We start from the raw sequence: 20,192 nt of genomic DNA on the forward strand, positions 1-20,192 counted from the left end.
TGTCCCCACTCTAAAGCCAGTTCTTCCTGAAGAAATTCGAGCCTTCCACCACAGATTTCAACGCGGAGCTCTCTCAATCCTGCCTGCCACGGCCTCCAAATTACCGTTGAACGAACAGCCTTGACTAGGACGAGGCAGGTCCGAGATAACTGACAAGAAAACACTCATCTCTTCTTTCTAGAACACAGCTGTTTCATTAAAATACAGAAAAATAAGTATACACAAAGTGAAGGTTCCACTGTCGGTCCTCCCAAGATGCAGAAACTGGAAAATGAAGGAGTTTACCTACTTAAGCATTTTGCAGCATCTAATTAGTTATTGAAATCTACCAGTAAGTTCTATGCAGTTTTCATTTCATTTTCACCTTTCATTAACTTTACACTGACTGAGCTCGTTTGCGTATTTCCTGTAGCATAAACACCGGGAAGCAGGAGTTTGTGAATACCCTCCCTTCTGGTAAGACTCAGGCCTCCTCTGTGCCCTCTCACACTGGTCATGTGACCTGAGTCCTTGAACCACAGTCCTGTACCCACGTTCCTTGAGCCTATGACTAACCTGCTCTTAAACCACTGTAACTTGACTCGTTACCCCAGGCACCTCTGAAGGGCACTCACAGGAGACCCACTGCTCCACAGATGGTGACTGTTTTCTGAAACTGGCTCATAACTTATGTTAAATAATTTGATCTTTCAAACTTGGGGCATATCAAATTGACCTTTTCAAGTATTTTTTGCAGAGCTATTCATAGTTTCTTATTTAAAACAAACACAAATTCTATGTGGGAGTTATTCCCTTCTACCCGTATGGTAGGTAAAATATTATAAAAATCTAAGTCACCCGTTTTTCATTTTGGCATTTTTAACTAGGCTGTAAATTTTTCTAATGAGTTATATTTATTATTTCTTTAATTCTCTCAGTGTAAGTGATACACTGCTAAATGGCCTAGGTATTCAATGACTATTATTCCCCATATACAGTCTGACAGCAAATAGACTTAGAGCAAAGGAAGTTTATAAAATATACCATTATGTGTTCCTTAAAACACAAAAATAATACACTATGAGGTTTATAGATCTCTAATCTGTACTAAAAGTATAAAAATATTTGAGAAGGATATGTAATACTTGTTTTTATTATTTCTGTCGCTGTTGACCTCTTTAGAGGAAGGAAGGGACAGAAAGAAACATCAGTTTGTAGTTCCCCTCATCTACGCATCAGCTGGTTGATTTTTGTATGTGCCCTGACCCACGATCAAATCTGCAGCCACCACCTCAGTGCATCAGGAGGACGCTCTGCACAACTGAGCTAATGCGCCAGGCCCGTAAACATTTGTTTGTAGAAGTGTTACCAAACCCAAGGAGCTCACTCAAGGGTTCACTGCTCAGGGTGCTCTGTGCCCCAACACGTGTTTGTCACAAGGTAGTTTTATTTACTTGCAGCAGGCAAAGAAGACGGGATTAGCACCCAAAGCTCTGTCTCTGGAAGGGAGCATAACCATTGCTTATATACACTGTTTGGTGAATTGTATGAGGTGGGGTGGGGGGGGTGGAAACCTAGAATTTATTTATAAAAAATTGTGCACTTACTCTTACATGTTTAAACTTCAGTCGCCTTCAAAGTCCTCTCCATTTGATGCAATATACCTCTCGAGACCTTTTTTTCCACCGCTCAAAACGGCTTTTGAACTTGTCAATTCTGATGACTTTCAGAGCTTCTACCATTTTTTGTTTCACCTCTTCCACATAGACAAAACATTTCCCTTTGCAAACTTTTTTTCATGCTGGGAAACAAACAAAAAAAAGTTGTTAGGGGTGAGTTTGGGGGTCATGCCATTTTTTATCAGAAACTGGTGAAGACTCAGTGAGGTGCAGGCAGGTACACTTGTAAATCACCCATTGTGAAATGGGCAAATGCACAGCAAGAGGCTTCAAAAAAAGGTCTCTGAGGTGGAACGCAGCCTCTCACAACAGCGCCAGCTGGTACACTGATGCAGATGGGTTCCTAGAACACTTACCTAGCAGGAGAAGCCTGTGCTAACTACAAGGGACCCGCCCTCCACAAGGTAATTCTGGTTTTGGGGGTTCCCCTTTGTATGTATCCTGTTTACAACTGCACAGGCAAAATACTTTGCTACATTTTAACATCTAGCAAGAATAGCACTGAGTAAGAACCACCCAGACGATGTGAACCTTGTCCTATCTGACAAGAGAAAACTGGAGCAAACGTAGCCACTGGTTTAATTTGTGGTGAGTATATGGATGTAATATTATTTTTGGTACTCTGATATTTTTGACATAGTTTATAAAAGTTGAGATAATTTTTATAAGAAAACTACTAAAGCTACTACAAGCTATGGAAATGTTTTACTTGCACATTTTTTAAATTTAGCTGTTTGGGGTATTTTAGTTTATGTATGATTTTCTGGTTTTTTCTGGTGAACAACTGTAGTAGGGAAAATTGTTTTGACTGGAAAGAACATAGAATGATAGGATGAGAACTAACTCAGTTTTAAATATAATTTAATTGAGAAAAATATAATTTAGGTACAGTTTAAAGTTTATGTTCAATGTCTAATTCCTATTGTAGGCATAAGCTATAAAGGATTAGCAAGTATGCGTTTTCGCAGCCACAAAACTATAGTTCATAAAATAGAAAATATATTTTATTTACTTAGAAGTTTCATCAGTATCCAATACTTGATATCTGTTGGGTTTGCAATGTTTATTAAAATGTTTCTTTTTGTTAAAATACATATTACATATAATAGTTTGCTTTTTGCTACTGAAATTTGTCATCTTAATATTGCTTTATTGGAATAGTTATATTCAATAAACATTTGTTTCGCATAACACTCTATTTTAAGATGTTATTAATCATAATATAAAATAGTTTAGTGGATGATAGTTCCATATTTTTAGTCCAAATTTGGGAAGTGTTTTTTCTTTATCACCAATTTCATATCCTGCAAGGGAGGGAAAGAATCATTTTTTTCCTTGTATTGAATTTATTAAGGTGACACTTGTTAACAAAATTATACAGTTTCAGGCGCACAGTCCCACAGGACATACCTGCCCACTGGGCTGTGTGTTCACCCCTGGTCGGGTCTCCTTCCCTCACTGGGACCGTTTTTTTCATTAGAATGTCCCTACTGTCATCTAACCCCGAATGGGCCCGCACGGCCCACTGCTCACTCAGCAGGGCTCTCGAAATCCTTACACAAGAGAAAATTAAGACCAGTTTAAGACTTTTCACGCTGAGCCACAATGCACTAGACCGGCCGGCGGCGCCTGTGAGCCCCCGAAGATGCTTCCTGGGGGCCGCGCAGGGACTCGGCTGGGACCCTCATTGCCCCTGGTGCAGACAAGGCCTGCGGAGCTGCCACTGGGTCCTCACAAAGTCGGGGCTCAAGAGGCCCTAACGGCTCAAGATTTAACTCGTTCCTCGCCAACTCAGTTTTCAGCTTCACTACCTCTAGGGGAGGTTTAATAGCTTTTCTTCTTACTCCATTTCAGAATCTAACAAACCAAAATTTTAGAAAATCCTCGTTTTATTTACATCTTTATTACATATATTCTAAAATACTGCTGCCCTGATGTGCTCCCAAACTAGAAATAAACGCCAGGAGCCCCTGGGCACCGACCCCGCGCTGGCCCTGCCGCTGGGACCTGCATCTGAGCTGGGGCCTGGAAACGCGGCCAGACCCGGGGCGGGGCGGGGGGTGGGGGGGGCGGGGGGCGGTGGCACCGAGGCCGCCGGCAAAGGCTTCCTCCCCGAGCGTCGATTGTGCTCCGGGCACTGGGTTCTGCTTCTATTCGTCCCCACCCACGGCCAGGTCAGAGGAAAGGAAGCCGGGCTCAGGGAAGGGAAGGGATTTGCCCGAGGTTACGGCCGAGCCTGGTGGTGCGGGAGCTGAGCCGGAGCCGTCGCTGTCTCCTGTGCCGCCCCTCCCCCAGGCCAGCGCGGGGCGCGAGAAGAATCTAGACTAGCGGGAACTAAAAACGGCTCTGGCGGCCCCAGGAGCTTTGCTCCTGGTGTCAAGCCAGCCCGCGGGGTCCTGCCAGGTCTGGGAACGCCAGTGAGCTCCCGAGAAGGAGGCAGGGCTCGCTCTGCGCCGGGAGCTGCGGTCCACGTCCTCCTCTGGTTTGGCTTCTTAGGGGAACGCAGATTGTCAAGACCTGAAAGTTACTCACCAGTATCCTATGAGTTCCCTAAAGTGATCCAAAAGTAATGAAGCCCCAACTCTAATTAGCATCCTGGTGTCCAGGGTGAGGACCGCGCCACACGTGAATGATGAAGGCGAACGCGATCCGGCTCTTGGGATCAGCAGGGCCCTTGACACCGGGAAAGGGTGAGCCCCGTAGCCGGGAAGGTGGCCGCCGACCCCCTTCTCCACCGCAAGAGGTGTTCCCGGGCAGGCACGCGCGCCCAGAGCCGTCCGAGCCCGGCCCGGCGGCCTCGGTGACCTCACTGTGTGGTCAGGCAGCCCTAGGGCAGAGCTTTCTCCTGGTCTGTTTCTGTTGTACCACGTGCCAGGCCCAGACCTGATCAGTCACCCTCTCTGATCCCTCCCTATCATGGACTGAATGTTTGTGTCACAGGCCCCCAAATGCACGCAGTGAGGCCCTAACCCCGGTGGGATGGGACGCGGAGGAGGGGCCTGTGGGCGGTAGTCAGGGTCGGACGTCAGGGAGGCATCAGCGCCCCGTAGGAAGAGGAAGGGAAATGGCCACCGGAGCGCGCGGCCCGCCGGCGGCTGCCTGCGAGACCGGAGAGGAGGCCCCAGGGTGACGCCTAGGGGCGCACTGTTGTCCTGGGCCGCCCGCCGCCGGGACTGCGAGAAGCAACCGTCTGGCGTGTAAGTCGCTCAGTTCACGGGATTTCCTTACCGCGGCCAGAGCTGACCAAGACACCCACCGTCACCCCCCAGCCTCAGGGTCTCTCCTGGGTAGAAAGCAGTCTGCCTGACTCTTGTCCTATGTTGCTAACTTTGTAACTGATTTTACCACCGAATTATATCCCTGACTTTGTAACTAATATTTCTGGATTCTGTCCTTTCCCACAGTGAGTTACGTTTCAGATGCCCTCCAGAATAACCTCCTAAAACGACATTTCCATCTTGTTACTTTCCTACCCGGTAACCACAGGCGCCACTGAAGAATGGCTCCCAGACACCTGCCAGCACTTTTTCAGTATTTATTGCAAGTGTTCCCCAAACAAAGCTCCTCAGATACAATGTGGGCATTAATCAACCGTCCCTTTTCTTTTGCTATTTCTTCTGCCATCTAGGGCCACAAAATCCCGTTAAAATCTGTTCCCGTTTCCAGGTCCGGGGCTTTGAAGCCCCCACCCCCAGAGGGTCGAGGCCTCCCGCGGACCCCAGCCCTCCGTCCTCCACGCCGCCCTCCGGCGGGCGCCGCGGCCCCGTCCCCCTGCACCCCGCCCCTCCCGGCTGTAATTCAGGGCCTCCGCTCTCCGTGGGTGTCCACCGCTGGGCCCTGCCGCCGCTTTGCACACGACTTCCCACTTCCGTGTCCTTTTTAAGAAAATTTAACTTTGAAACACCATCCTTTTTCCTGTCACTCCTCCCACATGGCAGTCATTCCTTAATCGCAAGGCACGAACCACCTCAATGTGCTTGCAACACGTAAGTAACCCTGAAACCTTTGTGAACTTCGGGTCTGTCCCAAAAAGAACCGATCTCTCTAATGTTGTCCAGGTTTTCATATAACATAGGACATCGAAATCCCTTTAACTCACTCTTCTTTCATCCATTGATCCAGCAAATATTTATTGAGCACGTACTAGGAGCCAGGTATCATCCTAGTGAAGACGGCACAGGCCTGTGCTTGTGGGGCTTATTCTAGGGGAAGAGCAGACTTACACAAATATATGTGCCAGGCGCATCCAGTGCTGTGAAGAAGCACAAGGCAGGACGAGGGGTTAAGTCCAACAGAAGGGACCGTTTTGCAGGTTAGCTGGACAGGGACAGGGACAGCGTCTCTGATGAAGTCCCACAGCAGCAGTGACCTGAATCGGGGAGGGGGGGATGAGCCTGCCGCCGTCCGCGTGCACAGGGACTGGTGCGTGCAGACGCACAGAGGCGAGCCACATGGTCCATGGACAGCACGACAGGCGGTGTGGTGAGGGAGCAGAGGGGCGGGAGGCGGGCACAGCCCGAGGGGGCACACCATCGCGTTGCTCAGGAAGAGGGTCTCGTGTGCTCAGTCTGGTTAAACCAGGCCGGCTGGCCATCCAGTTTCACGTCTAACCCGACTCTCCACACTCAAAGTCCTGGGTATTAGGAATCTTCCCCCGAGTAAAAGTTCTCTCTATCCGTCGGAGTTTGCTAGGCGGTCCAGCCTGGTAGGGTATAGTTACAGGTGCTCTGCCCAGGAGCCCTGCCTTCCACCGGCCTTGCTGTTGACTTGGCAAATGGCTAAAGCACAGAGACTCCCACTCTCTGTCGTGTCCCGGAAACAGGCAGGGAGCGGTCAGAGTGTGGGCTTTGAAGTCACACAATCTCAGTCCCAGTGCCTTCTCACCACTTACTGGGAGCTTACTTAATTGTCCACACTGTTTCCCCACGTGCAAGACGAGGATGATAATAATAATACCTCACAACCCTGCCGTGAATGTCAAATGAGATAGTGAATATGCCTTGCAGAGTGTGGTGCCTGGAATATGAGCATGTGCGTAGGTGAGTGGAATAACAAAGTGATGTTTCTCTCTCTCTCTCTCTCTCTCTCTCTCTCTCTCTCTCGTTCTCTCTAAAATCAATAAAACAAAACAAAAACTACAAATATAACAGAAGATGGTAAGACAGCCCTCCTGTGTTTTGGCCTCAGCTCATGCACCAGAGCCAGAGTCAGCAGAGTGAGCGACAGAGACCTGATCATTCCAGGGAGACATTCTAGAATACCTGTGGAGGGATTGCAAGATGGAGCTGGAAGCTGATTTTGAAGCCCTTCGTCCTTGAGGGTATAAAAGGACAGAGGTGGAAGTGGTTGAGAGAGATGGTTTCTTTGGGGAGAGTTGGAGCACTGTCCCCTTCCTGGACCGTCCCTCCCAGCCCGGGGGAGGGGAGGAGTGTTGCCCCCTCACCTGAAGCCCTCAGAACCTGCAGGGAGACTACTCTGAAGCCCAGTGGAGACGCGTATCTGACTCTCGCCCAAGAAAGGCAAACCTGAGGGGCTGGCCCTGGGGACATGGCCACACGGAGCGGCTGCGTCCACAGACCATGGACAGAGGTGTCCGCGGGGCTTCCTGCCAGGGTGGGACAGCCCCACACACAGGCTGTAGTCTGGAGGATCGAAGCTGGGGTAAGGAGGCATCCCTGCAACTAGGGAGCTGAAGGAGGTGCTCTGCAAACCCCAGAAACCACGCTGAGAGAAAGGCTCTCCTCCAAGGATCTGCCAGAGGCAAGTAACTTAACTCCATGCTTCCTTCCGTGACCCCTCCAACCCTGCAGGGCGAAGCCGCAGGCCGCTGTGTGCAAAGGGAGGCGGAAAGAGCAAAGCCAGAGGGGAGCTCCCCCAGGGCCCCAGTGGGCGGCTCAGCCAGATGGTCCTACCTCCAGCACAGGGGAGACCTTTCGTGTGGAGCTAAAATCATGGCTGTGAAACTGGGCCCAACATTCCAGTATTGAACCAAGACTATTCTTGTGACTAAAAGTGACAAGACGTAAATTATGGGCCTGAGATTTCGTTCTTCGAACAAGGCAAAACACAGGCCCAAGGTGGTTTTAAAGGGACAGCAACAGACAAGAACAAAGCTATTTTTTGCATCTTCTTATTCAACTGTGGCCTTTCAGTGAAACAGTTGCACAAAGATGCTCAACACACAGGCTTTGGGAAGCACAGAGTGCGACAGGGAAAAGGGGTGTAAAGTAATGACAACGCAAAGCGCTAAAATTGGAGCTACGACTGTGGGACGTGGCATGGAGGAAGGACAAGGTAAGCGGAAGGCGTCAGACCTTTGCAGATGTCGAGGTAGTGTTGCCCAGAAAGCCCAGGATGTCCAATTAAACTTGAATTTCAGACACACGGCGAACGGATGTCTCGGTGTTGGTGTGTCCCGGGAATATCTTCATCTGCTAGTTCTGGTAAGCTGTGTTCCTGGGCCGGCCCAGGGAATCTTACCGAGGGAATCTGCCCTCCTCATTGCTCTTGCTTTCCCTGGACTTCTTCGTGGTTTTGCAGACACACCTGGTCACACCTGAACTGCCACATACCTGCCACTCACCTGGTGTTACTTGTAACTCCCTCACAGAGAAACTGGGAGGACTCCAGTGCGGCCGTCTCAGTAGCAGGTCTGTGCTGTGACTTCTGAGTGTTTCTCTCCAATACCAGCTGCCACACCTAAGCTCTGGGTTTATATCCAACCAAGTGCCCTGCCCCTCCTTGGCCATGGGCAGCAGGCAGTCAAACCTGAAGTCTTCCGAGCGGAACTGACAGCTCCCAAGTTCTTCTCCAAACCCCTCCCTCTTTTATTTTTTATCTTCACATGAGGACATGCTTATTGATTTTAGAGGGAGGGGAAGAGGGGGAGAGAGAGACAGAGAAACATCGATGTGAAAGAGAAACATCAATTGGTTGCCTCTCAAAAGCACCCTGACTGGGGATTGAACCTTCAACCTCGGCATGTGCTCTGCCTGGAATTGAACCCAAGACCTTTCAGGTTGCAGGACAATGCTCCAACGAAGCCACACCGGCCAGGCAACCCTCTTTTCCTTGAGTCTTCCCCCTGCTCAGGGATTGGTGCTCAGTCAATTAGGCCGAAGATCTAGGCTGCTTCCGTGGTCCGTCTGTCTTTCCTCACTTCCCACATCAGATCCATTGGCAAATCCCTCCTCTAAGTATCTTCCAGCTGAGGCAGCCCTAACTCTGCCCCCACTGACACCCTGGTCCACGCCTGCAGCCTCTGTCCACGCCTGCAGCCTCTGTCCATGCCTGCAGCCTCTGTCCACGCCAGCATCCTGGTCCACGCCTGCAGCCTCTGTCCACACCTCCAGCCTCTGTCCACACCAGCATCCTGGTCCACGCCTGCAGCCTCTGTCCACGCCTGCAACCTCTGTCCACACCTCCAGCCTCTGTCCACGCCAGCATCCCGGTCCACGCCTGCAGCCTCTGTCCACGCCAGCATCCCGGTCCACGCCTGCAGCCTCTGTCCACACCAGCATCCCGGTCCACGCCTCCGGCCTCCGTCCACACCAGCATCCCGGCCCACGCCTGCGGCCTCCGTCCACACCAGCATCCCGGCCCACGCCTGCGGCCTCCGTCCGCACCAGCATCCCGGCCCACGCCTGCGGCCTCCGTCCGCGCCAGCATCCCGGCCCACGCCTGCGGCCTCCGTCCACACCAGCATCCCGGCCCACGCCTCCAGCCTCTGTCCACGCCAGCATCCCGGCCCACGCCTGCAGCCTCTGTCCACGCCAGCATCCCGGCCCACGCCTCCAGCCTCTGTCCACACCAGCATCCCGGCCCACGCCTCCAGCCTCTGTCCACGCCAGCATCCTGGTCCACGCCTGCAGCCTCTGTCCACGCCAGCATCCTGGTCCACGCCTGCAGCCTCTGTCCACACCAGCATCCTGGTCCACGCCTGCAGCCTCTGTCCACACCTCCAGCCTCTGTCCACGCCAGCATCCCGGCCCACGCCTGCAGCCTCTGTCCACACCAGCATCCCGGCCCACACCTCCAGCCTCTGTCCACACCAGCATCCTGGTCCACGCCTGCAGCCTCCGTCCACGCCTGCAACCTCTGTCCACACCTCCAGCCTCTGTCCACGCCAGCATCCCGGTCCACGCCTGCAGCCTCTGTCCACGCCAGCATCCTGGCCCACGCCTGCAGCCTCTGTCCACGCCAGCATCCTGGTCCACGCCTGCAGCCTCTGTCCACGCCAGCATCCTGGTCCACGCCTGCAGCCTCTGTCCACACCAGCATCCTGGTCCACGCCTGCAGCCTCTGTCCACACCTCCAGCCTCTGTCCACGCCAGCATCCTGGTCCACGCCTGCAGCCTCTGTCCACGCCAGCATCCCGGTCCACGCCTGCGGCCTCCGTCCGCGCCAGCATCCCGGTCCACGCCTGCAGCCTCCGTCCACGCCAGCATCCCGGTCCACGCCTGCGGCCTCTGTCCGCACCAGCATCCTGGTCCACGCCTCCGGCCTCTGTCCACTTCAGCAGCCTCTCCCAACTCCCGTGTTGCCCACTCCAGTCCACCCTGCAGCGGGGGCGGGGGGGGTGCACAAACGCCCCTTGTCCCGCATTCGCCATCCCTGTCCCCGTCACCCACACCCCCTCTGCTGGCTGCGCGGCCTCCTCTCGCCCTCAGCTAGGCCACGTCGCCCAGGTCGCACCCTTATTGTCCTCAAGCCACTGTCCTGATTGGGGGGGGGGGGGGGGGGGGGGGGGGTCATGTTTATCAGCCCGAAGACACCTTATTATTCTTTTCATAAATACGTGACTGGTCATTTTCCGTAGCATCCACACTGAAACCTGTAAATAACCAAAACTTGTGGATACATATGACTCGGATTCTTTTTCCTTACTTAGATCTGGTTTATTCCTCCCAAGTAAAACCACACAGAGCTGTTCAACGGAGATGCATGGGGTGAAGGACAGATAAGCAGAGAGGGTTTTAAATGTCTCCATCCTGCAGGGCTCATTTAAAATCAGATTACTGTGTCTACCTAGAAAGTAGACACAGTTTCCTTAATATATTTCATTAAAGACATTTCATCCATTTCAATTTTCCTTTATGAACTTTGCTTTAGTTTTCTCATTTTTCTTACTTTCAGCATTTCTTCATATGTCTCCTAGAAACTGTCCCACTTTCATTCCTATAAGACTCTCATTTATATTTCATGTTCTAGAAAGTATTTTGCTTAGTCAATTACTTTTCATGTTACATTGTTCTTTTTCCACATACAGAAAGGACTGTTTTGTTTTTAATGAAGTATACATAAAAATGTCCAGTTTTCTTGCTCTGGCTCCATTTTTATTTATTTTTCAGTTTCTACTATTTGGTTTGTGTGTCCTTAAAATGCACTTTAATTATTTACTCACCAATCTTAACCTGTTTAATATAAGCCTGTTATTTAGGGACCAGGGACCCCACCCTCAGCGGGCGTCACTTAACCCCAGACACATGCTGGGCCCCCTTCCACCTCCCCCAAACCAGCCTGAGCCTTGGGCGCTTGGGCCGCGGGCACCGGGGCGCTGCAGGCCGGGCGGCTGAGCCAACAGACAGGTGTTTCTCTGTTTCTCACGGCTCTGGGGGCTGGGAGTGCGGATCAAAGCCCCGGCAGATTCGGCATCCTCACTGCGCCTGTCCCTCCCGGGGAACAAGGAATGAGGGGTTCTCTGCGGTCTCCTCTTACAAGGGCGCTAATCCCTCGTGTGCCTGGGACGGCCCACATCCACGAGGGCTCTACCCTCGAGCCCCGCCCCAACGCCGCCCACTGACAGCGTTTCCTCGTAGGCGGTCTGAAGGGAACAGCGTTCGGTCGGTGCAGAGCCTGCGACCGACGCCCTCAGCAGCCCCGGCCTCCCAGTCCAGAGCGAGTCGCCAGTCACCGAGGTTCCGGGCCTTGCTGCCCCTTTGACCCCGCTCTTCAGTCCCGCCCTGAGCCCTCGTCTCTTTCCACCCTGAGCTTGTGACCTACCCTCGCAGGCTCCCCGCGGCCCGGGAGCTGGGCTCCAGCCTCCAGCTGGCAGGCAGAATGTGGCAGGCTGTCCCCTCCCTCTGCTTCCAGCGGCCGCCGGCCCGGCTCACTGCCCCGCGTCCCCTGTTAGGCCCCGCGGTGTCTTGCTGTCCGAGCTACGCCTCCCCAGCCTCTGCTCAGCCCTGGCCCTGACCCGTGACGTGCCACCTCTGGCCAGACTCCCGTGACCTTGCAGAGCAGAGCTGCCACCAGCCGGGACCACGCACCCCTGGCCTGCCCATTTGAGATTTTAAAAAACCTTCTTTCTTCAGGCAACTGTAGTTTGGGGGCCTCTGTGTCACAGAAACTTGAGCTGGACCCTAACTTGCACTCTACATGGGTCCGAAATCAGAATAAAACCCAGGGGTGTGCAGAGCCATTTCTGTGGAGAGAGAAACCAGGACAAAGAGAAAGGGCCTCAAGACTCAAGAGCAGGAAATAGAGGCGTCCGGTAAATTTAAAAAATGACAGGGCGGCAACAGTGAGGACAGCACAGACGCAACTAGACGTTGTGCCCAGAAAACAAGAACCGGGGCCTATGCAAAACGAATCATGAGAAAACAAGAGTTCTCAAAAATTCAAAGTGTCGGCTGAAATGAAAGCTTCAACAGAAGTGTTTAAGGGGCGACGGAGGGGCTTTCCTGGAAGTGGAACGAAAGACAGAGATGGAGGAGAGCCCTGGGGCCTCAGTCTAGGAGCCGTCGCGTCCGGCTCCTGGGCGTTTCTTTGTAACAGAGAAAAGAAAGGGGCAAATTATCAAACAGCACGGAACTGAAGCCTCTAAGGAGAGCTGGCGATGGCCGGGGTGCTTGCTCACGCTGCTGGGGCGCGACCTGGGCTTCTGGGAGAAGCGGGTGCAGAAGCGCAGGCCTGGGGACAGAGGGTGCCAGGAAAACCAGGGGCCAGCAGGCGCCAAGCAGGGCCCCCGGCAGACTGCCATGGCATCCTTACTGGGCAGCATCGTCAGCGTGGGGCGAGGACAGGGCCTGGCCCCAGGGTCCTCATCTAGTTTCCACAGTTGGAACAGGCAGAGGCAAGTCAGCGGGTCCACCAGGACCCCCAAAGGCCAGCACGTTGCTGGGAGCCACCTACTTCGCCGCACTCAGAGCCCCGCAGGCCCCAGGGGCTGGCACGAGGTAGGGCGCTGATTGAAAGGGGGAACGAACGAGCCTCTGAGCAAACCAGTGCCTCTCCTGGAATGGGGTCAGGGAGCCGTGGGGGCCGCTGGAGGGTCAAGGACGGTTGTGCTCTCCTGTTCAGCAGGCAAGTGGGAAGGACAGATGGGGGATGGGGGGCAAGCACAGGGGACAAAGTGGCACCTCGAGGGTAACCACACCCAGCAGTGCAGCTCAGAGGCGCAGCGGCGGGGCCAGCAGCCCTGGCTCATTAGGTCAGGGAGTAATCATGGTGAACTTGCATGGCCCACCCGGACCGGCAGAAAGTCCCACCGGGAGCCGGTGCAGACCAGGCGCTGGAGAGAGCCTGTCGCCAGGCGCCCGCGGGGAGGGAAACGGCCCGGACTGTCCGCCAGCCTGGTAAGAACACGGGTGCTGAGCGCTGTGTGACAGCAATCAGGGCTCTGCAGACAGAGCCAGGCGGCCTCCACCGGAGAACCTGACAATGAGGACAACAGCCTTTTAGAAAAGAGCTAGTACCCTGCAGAAAATCTCTGCATTTTCAAAACACATTATTAAAAACACAAGACATGTAAGAGGTACATCAAAAACCGAAAGGTCGTGTTCTCCGACAAACATCCTCCATGCTCCGGAGGCACAATGTTTTTCCTGAAAGACCAAAGCAGGGGGAGGAGGAGGAGGAAGAAAAGTGGGGAGGAAGGGTGGGAGGGTTTATTGCTAGGCACTCATTTAGGTTAATTGACTCTTCTTTCAGCATGTAAATTTCACTGAGATAAAAATTAACTTAGTAATGAAACCAGCCACCATTTCTTGAGAATTTTTCACAAAATAAGCATGAATGCTGGAAACATATTCTCTCTCAAATTAGCTTAAAGGTGTGGAACATGCTGAGTTTGGATTATACTCAAAATCCAACAGGAAACTATTGGAAAGTTTTTTGGTTTTTTTAATATTGTATGTATGTATGTATTTTTAGAGGGAGGGGAAGAGAGGGAGAAAGAGAGAGAGAGAAACATTGATGTGTGGTTGCATCTCATGCACCCCTACTGGGGACCTGGCCTGCAACCCAAGTGTGTGCCCTGACTGGGAATCGAACCTGCAACCCTTTGGTTTGCAGGCCTGCACTCAATCCACTGAGCCACATTAGCCAGGGACTGTTGGAAAGTTTTAAGCAAGGCTATCACGTGATTTGATTTTTTTGTGTAATGAACATATTTTTCTTATTTTTTATTTTTAAATTTCTTTAAATGATGGTTGACTATTTAAAGCAAAACTAGTAACAATACATTGAGGAGTTTATAACATGTTATAATATTTTGTAAAATGTTTGACAATAACACAATGAATGGGAGGGGAAATGGAAGTATACAGTTATAAGATTCTGTCCCTATGCATGAAAGTAGTATGATATTCTTTCAAGGTTGAACTGTGGTAAGTTAGAGATATTTTTTTCAATCCTAGAGCAACTACAATAAATTAATTAATAAATATAGCTAATAAGCGAAAAAGGAAAACAATAATACATAAAATATATAAAATAAAAATAATGAATCAAAAACAGGCAAAAAAAGAAAAAAACAGAAACAAAGAAAAATGGGACAAACAAAACAAATTGCAAAATGCTGATTTAAACCCAAACTTATCTCTAATTATGTTAAATGTAAACGGTCTGAACTTTTCAACTAAGGGCAAGATTGTCAGACTGGATTAAAAAATCCCCTCTTCTCTACTCGCTTCTCTCCCTCTCCCACCCTTCCTCTCCCCCCTTCTCCCCCCTCTGTCGCCCTGTCTCTCTCCCTCCTCCCCCCTCCTTTGCCCACACTCTTCTTCCTGCTCCTTCGACATCTTCATATGTCACCTTCTCTCTGTTTTTCCAAGATCCCCTCTTTTTATTTCTTTGAAGCCAACTAAGAAAACTCCACATTCTTCTCACTTTCTCAAAATAAGCAATTTAATTCTTCTTAAAAAACCTTTATTATCCCGATGGGGCTCCTGAGCCCTCCCCCCCATGACCCAAGGTGGCTCCCTAATAAGAACCCCATTGCCGTCGCTGGACCGTCCCAACGTCCAGCTGTTTTTCTTCCTACTACATCTGCATCACTGAGCATCTGTAAATGTAGGGAAAAAATTGTGCCAAAGAGTAAAACTCCTTCTAATAAGCTGAAAATGTATTATCTTTCTTGACCATCATCATTATAAGTTCACTTTCCACACACCTTGGGAGTTCATGACATGCCCTTTGACTACCAAGTAAATAAGGAAGCATCAATATTAACCTTAAATATCGCACTGTATTAATTTCTAAGGGCTACCATACCAAATTACTCAAAACTAAGTGTCTCAAACAACAGAAGTGCGTTGTCTCACACTTCAGGAGGCTGGAAGTCAGGAGTCAAGGTGTCGGCATGGCCATGCTCTCTCTAAAGGCTCTAGGGAGGACCCATCCTGCTTTTTCCAGGTCCTGGTGGCTCCTGGGGGCTCCTGGTGGTTCCTGGTGGCTCCTGGTATCCCTTGGCTTGTGATAGCATAGCTCCAGTCCCTGCCTCTCTTCACGCGGTCTTCACACGGCCCTCCCCTCTGAGTGTGTCTCTATCTCCTCTTCCCACAAAGACACCAGTCATGGGATAGGGGACCCACCCTGAACCCAGAGTGGCTCCATTCTGAGATCGCTAACTCCTTACCTCTGCAAAGATGTATTTCCTAATAAGGTCACATTCTGAGGTTCTGGGTGGACATGAATTTTGGGGGGATGCTACACAACCCACTAAACCCCCATCCTGAAACTTATAGTCAGATTCAGCAACTTTACACGAGTTATCCTTTAAAATTCCTAAAATTTTCAGCAGTTTATGTCACATTTCTCATTTGCTCATTCATTCAACAAGCGTTGATTGCACAGTTTACCAATTTGCTGGACACAGTGGATTAAGGTCTTTTACTACGCTCAGGTATCATTGTTATCCTGAGTTCTTCATCCCGATTTTGTCTCTCTCCCTTCCAGATGGAGTTGTCTGCCAGGAAGGGAATTTCTTCCAGGCTGAAGTTATTCTCACACTTTCATCCTTCAATTAAAACAATAGTAAAGTGCACTGACATTTTGTTCCTAGAGGCTGTGGAATAATATTTTTATGGTTGCTCAGGCAACTACAGACGCAGGAGGACAGGAGCAGAAGGGCCACGGTCAGGAGCGGGAGGTGGGTCACCTTGCTGTGGCGTGCTGGCATGGGTCCTCAGGGGACCGGGACAGGCGTCCAGCTACCGCCCTGAAAATGGCCCGCATCCCTGGTCTGAGTCACCGTCCTGTGACTGGAGAACGTGGACAGATTATTTTCTTAAGAAACTAGTGATAAACTAAAGGACGTAGGAATTAAGAACTAGTTCTAAAAAAGAAATGTTTACAGAGGGTAAGACGTCAGCATGTGAAGGGCTATTGTGGGTTGAACACCATTTGCAGACAGCGGGCCCTGCACTGCCAAGTTCATGGTCACGGGTGTGCTGTCCAGGACTTGTTTTGCCAATGGTACCAGATCCTGGGACAAAACTATGTTTATGAAACATAACTCTACCAATAATTTCTCAGTTTCTACTGTGGACCCACTATGTGCACAGCATGGAGCCAGGTGCTTTGAAAATACTAATAATAAATAAATAGACAAAGACCTGCCCTACTGCAAAGGTATAATGCAAATGAGACAAAGGAACTCACATCCACGTGACCCACACCTTTTACCCCTCAGTATCAGAAAAAGGTAGTTGTGGGAAGGAAGGAAAATCCCAAATCCTGTTGAAGTTCAGCACGTCTTAACGGCGGAGGCTGTGGGCTGGGCTTCCTGTGAACCTGGATTTGAACTCCAACTTTCACTCACTCATCATGTATCCCTGCAGGTCACCTGGACTGACTGACCCTGTTTCTTCAACAACAAACATGGAGGGAAATTCTTACCTCATGAGGCTGTTGCAAGAATTAAAAGAGAGGATGTACAATAAGCACCGCTAGCATGTCTGGTATATCACTGGTACTCAGTAGGTGGCAATTGTCACTATGGTACTGCCATCACTGATAGACTCTGTCTCACCTTTATCATAACCTGGGCCATAAGCACAGGTGCAGTGCGGTGCCAGGAACACCGAGAGGCCACGGACGCTAGCTTTGAAAGCCCAGGCCTCCTGGCAGGCCACAGGGCCCAAGGGACACTGGAGCCTTGGTGACAGAGCAGGCACAACAGCCTGGCCATCACGGCCAGGAACAGCCTGGACACCCAGTCATCAGCTGGGACCTATCCGATGGGGTGCCTGGCTCCCAGGACTTACTAGGTTCCTGTGACTGTGCCAAACACCCAGCCAGAGGGCGGAGGCCCTGGCCGACGTGGGGTCAGCCAGAACCTTCTCCGCAGAGCTTTCCATACTGGGAGAGAAAGTGGTGAGCCCAGGACGGGGTGGTCCTTGGAAGCCGCGGGCTCCCTGGGGCCGGGTGTCACTGGGACCCCACACAGTTTGGGACCTCACTCTGAGTCCCGTCGGAGGAGGACAGAGCGGTTCATGCCTCCCTAGTCCCGGGTGGGTGGGTTGGGGGGCAGAAGCTGTGTCGGACCTCAGAGCGATGGTGCAAGGCCCAGGGTGACCAGGGTCCAGGGGTGACCGACAACACTGTGCGGGGAGCTCGCCCTGCTGTCCTCGGCCACTGTCCCTGTGACACAGAAAAACCAACCTGGGGGAAGGAGAAGTGGTTTCACCCTCTTTGGGTTAGTCACTCAGTTATAATTACTTTTAAGATAGTGTTCTATTTATATACCGAAGAGCTGAATATGGAGCTGGGAGACTCTACGCACATTCAAAAATATTCCACGTGCACTAAAATAAAATGAAAATTATAAAATAAAGCCAGACCAGGCCACTTTAGCTTCCAGATTATCATATCTAGAAAGCAGACAATGGTAACATTTAAATGTCCTTATGTCACCATCAGAAACAGAGAAAAATGTTTCCTTTTGTCAGTCTCTTTAAAAAAACACACATACCAACTGAAATCTAAGTATATGAAGTGATTTTTGAACATAAATAACTACTTTTTGCAAGTGTGGTCCAACTGGTGATAAAGACAACTAAAACCAAACTAGTTTTGTTCAGTTTCCAGTGAGAAGAAGCAACTACTGTCCAGCAACAGGAAACTCAAAATTCAAAGGGCTCAGAAATGAGCAGGTGCCCACCTGGGTGAGCTGCGGCGGTCGGCACCAAAATAAGACCGTGGTCAGGTGACCTAGGCAGGGCCTCTAGCCGATCCAATGGTCAGATGAGGGTGTGAATAATTTTCTCTCCTACTTTACAGGATGGTTGTGATATTCCGTGAGAAATCTTTTTGAAAATAATTTTAAATGCTATCTGACAGAGTCAGAAAATGCGTTCCTTAGTATGCTGTGAGTGCGTCACCATCCTTTTGTAGTCATTTCATATCTCCATTGCACAGTTCAGACAGGCACAGTTGTTTTCTGACTCTAGATGACACCATTTTAAGAAATATTAACAACAAATGCCATCACTTGAGCCACAATGTAGGGCACATGGAGGGGGTCTGGCTCCCTCACCCAGATGTGTGGGTAACCGGAGGGAGCAGCTCCTCACAACCTTGGAGGAGTCTGATAAAGCAGTGTCCCCACAGCCTTGAGCCCGGGTCTCACGGCCTTGAACCTGGAAGCAATAAACTGCCCTGTAGCCTTGAGTAGGCTCGCATGGGCAGCTCGTGATAGTTACTTCACTTTCGGGCCTGTTGTCTGCTTTGTTTGGGGCTAGTATTTAAGGGATAGGAGCTTTGGACAGGGTCAAGCGGGCACTGACTTGGACACAGGCTTGTGGCCTGTGTGACTCCCTCCACAAGGGGTTGTGGACTGTGCGATTTCCCCGGACTGGGCTCGTGCCTGTGTGACTCTCCAGAATAAAGCCATGTCAGGCATCCCGAAGGCTCCACGCATCTTCTGTCTACCCGAGCCCCGGGCGGACCTGTCCAGCCTAGACAGCCTGCAGCACACGCGGCCCCGCTGCTTGCGCGCTGAGAAGATTCCCAGGCTGTGGCCTCGCTGCTGTGTGTGAAGCACTTTCCATCTGTGCCTTTAGCTCTTTGCCTGTTGGGTTCCTCATCTCTGCAAGTGTTGGCTGGGCCAGGCTGTTCTGTCCAGCCCTGCTGCCTGCACACAGGACAAGTGAGGGAGGTGGGTATAATCGCAGCCCTGGGGCGTTTCCACCTCCCTGGTTACAGTCCCCAGAGGGTCAGACTGAGCTCCCGTGTATCTTGCTTACCTACTCTGCACAGACAACTTGGCTTTGGGTAACTGGATTTTAATGCCGTGTCAAAGGGCCTCTGCGGCTGCGCCTGCAAAGGCTGCTGGTGCAGGAAGTGAAATGGACGGCAAAGGGGGCGGGGAGCGGGGAAGGCACTGGCCGCTGGAGCAAGAACAGGCCACCCCTCCGCCTCGACGACTGGGTGCGGCCCCTTCGCCCCCTGCTGCCCACACGGAGCCTGCAGACAGGAGGCGATGGAGAGAGGAAGAAGACGAGAAGGGGACACGCCGTGAGGTCCTCCAACACTTGCTCTGGTTCCATGTCATTTCCTGTGAAGCTGTATTTTTCGCTCCATTGCTTAAGCCTGTGGCGATGTGGAGGTCAAGCAGGAATTCAAGGGGGCACTCCAGTGCGCCTTGTCCCTCCTCCTCCCGGCACCCAGGAAGAGCCAGCCCTCTTCAAAGAGCAAGCCCCGCCGCGGAGGGGCCAGTGTCTAGGTCAGCCCTGTCCCCAAAGAGAAGCTAAAATCATAGAAAGATGCTGCAGAGGCGCGCGACAAAATGGACTGTCAGAAGAAATTCAAGTATTTCCAGAGCAATTCATATTTGCACCATAATCTACCATTTTCCTGAATGTTTAGTCCTTCTGTCTTATATCAAACCGCTTACTGAGACAGTTGTTGCCTTCACACTACTGTGTTTGGCTCTTAAGAAAGTTATGAAGATTAACAATACCTGGCCACATAGATTCTTTATAGCAATGACCTAAAGTGAGCACAATTAATTACATAATGCTTCCCAAGTACAGGCGCTGCATACAAACTTGTTTCATTAGCACCAGTAATTATTGCGTTCTATGTCTTAAATACATCCAAAACCCACGTAACTCTTCGTATTCTGCTTCAATCATAAGTTAAATTGCCATGAGGATTCCAAGCATTAAGAACTATTTAAAGAAAATTTCAGTGCTTTTTTTCCTTTATATACTCAAAGCATAGTTTTTAATACACTTAAAATTCACCATTCCACCTGTTCATAATATTGAGAGCATGCAGAGAATATGGAAAGGAAGAATTAACTTGGAC

Source organism: Pteronotus mesoamericanus, unplaced genomic scaffold (genome assembly GCF_021234165.1).
Source record: "Pteronotus mesoamericanus isolate MK-2021 breed Mesoamerican mustached bat unplaced genomic scaffold, CSHL_Meso_final contig_120, whole genome shotgun sequence".
NCBI lineage: Eukaryota > Metazoa > Chordata > Mammalia > Chiroptera > Mormoopidae > Pteronotus > Pteronotus mesoamericanus.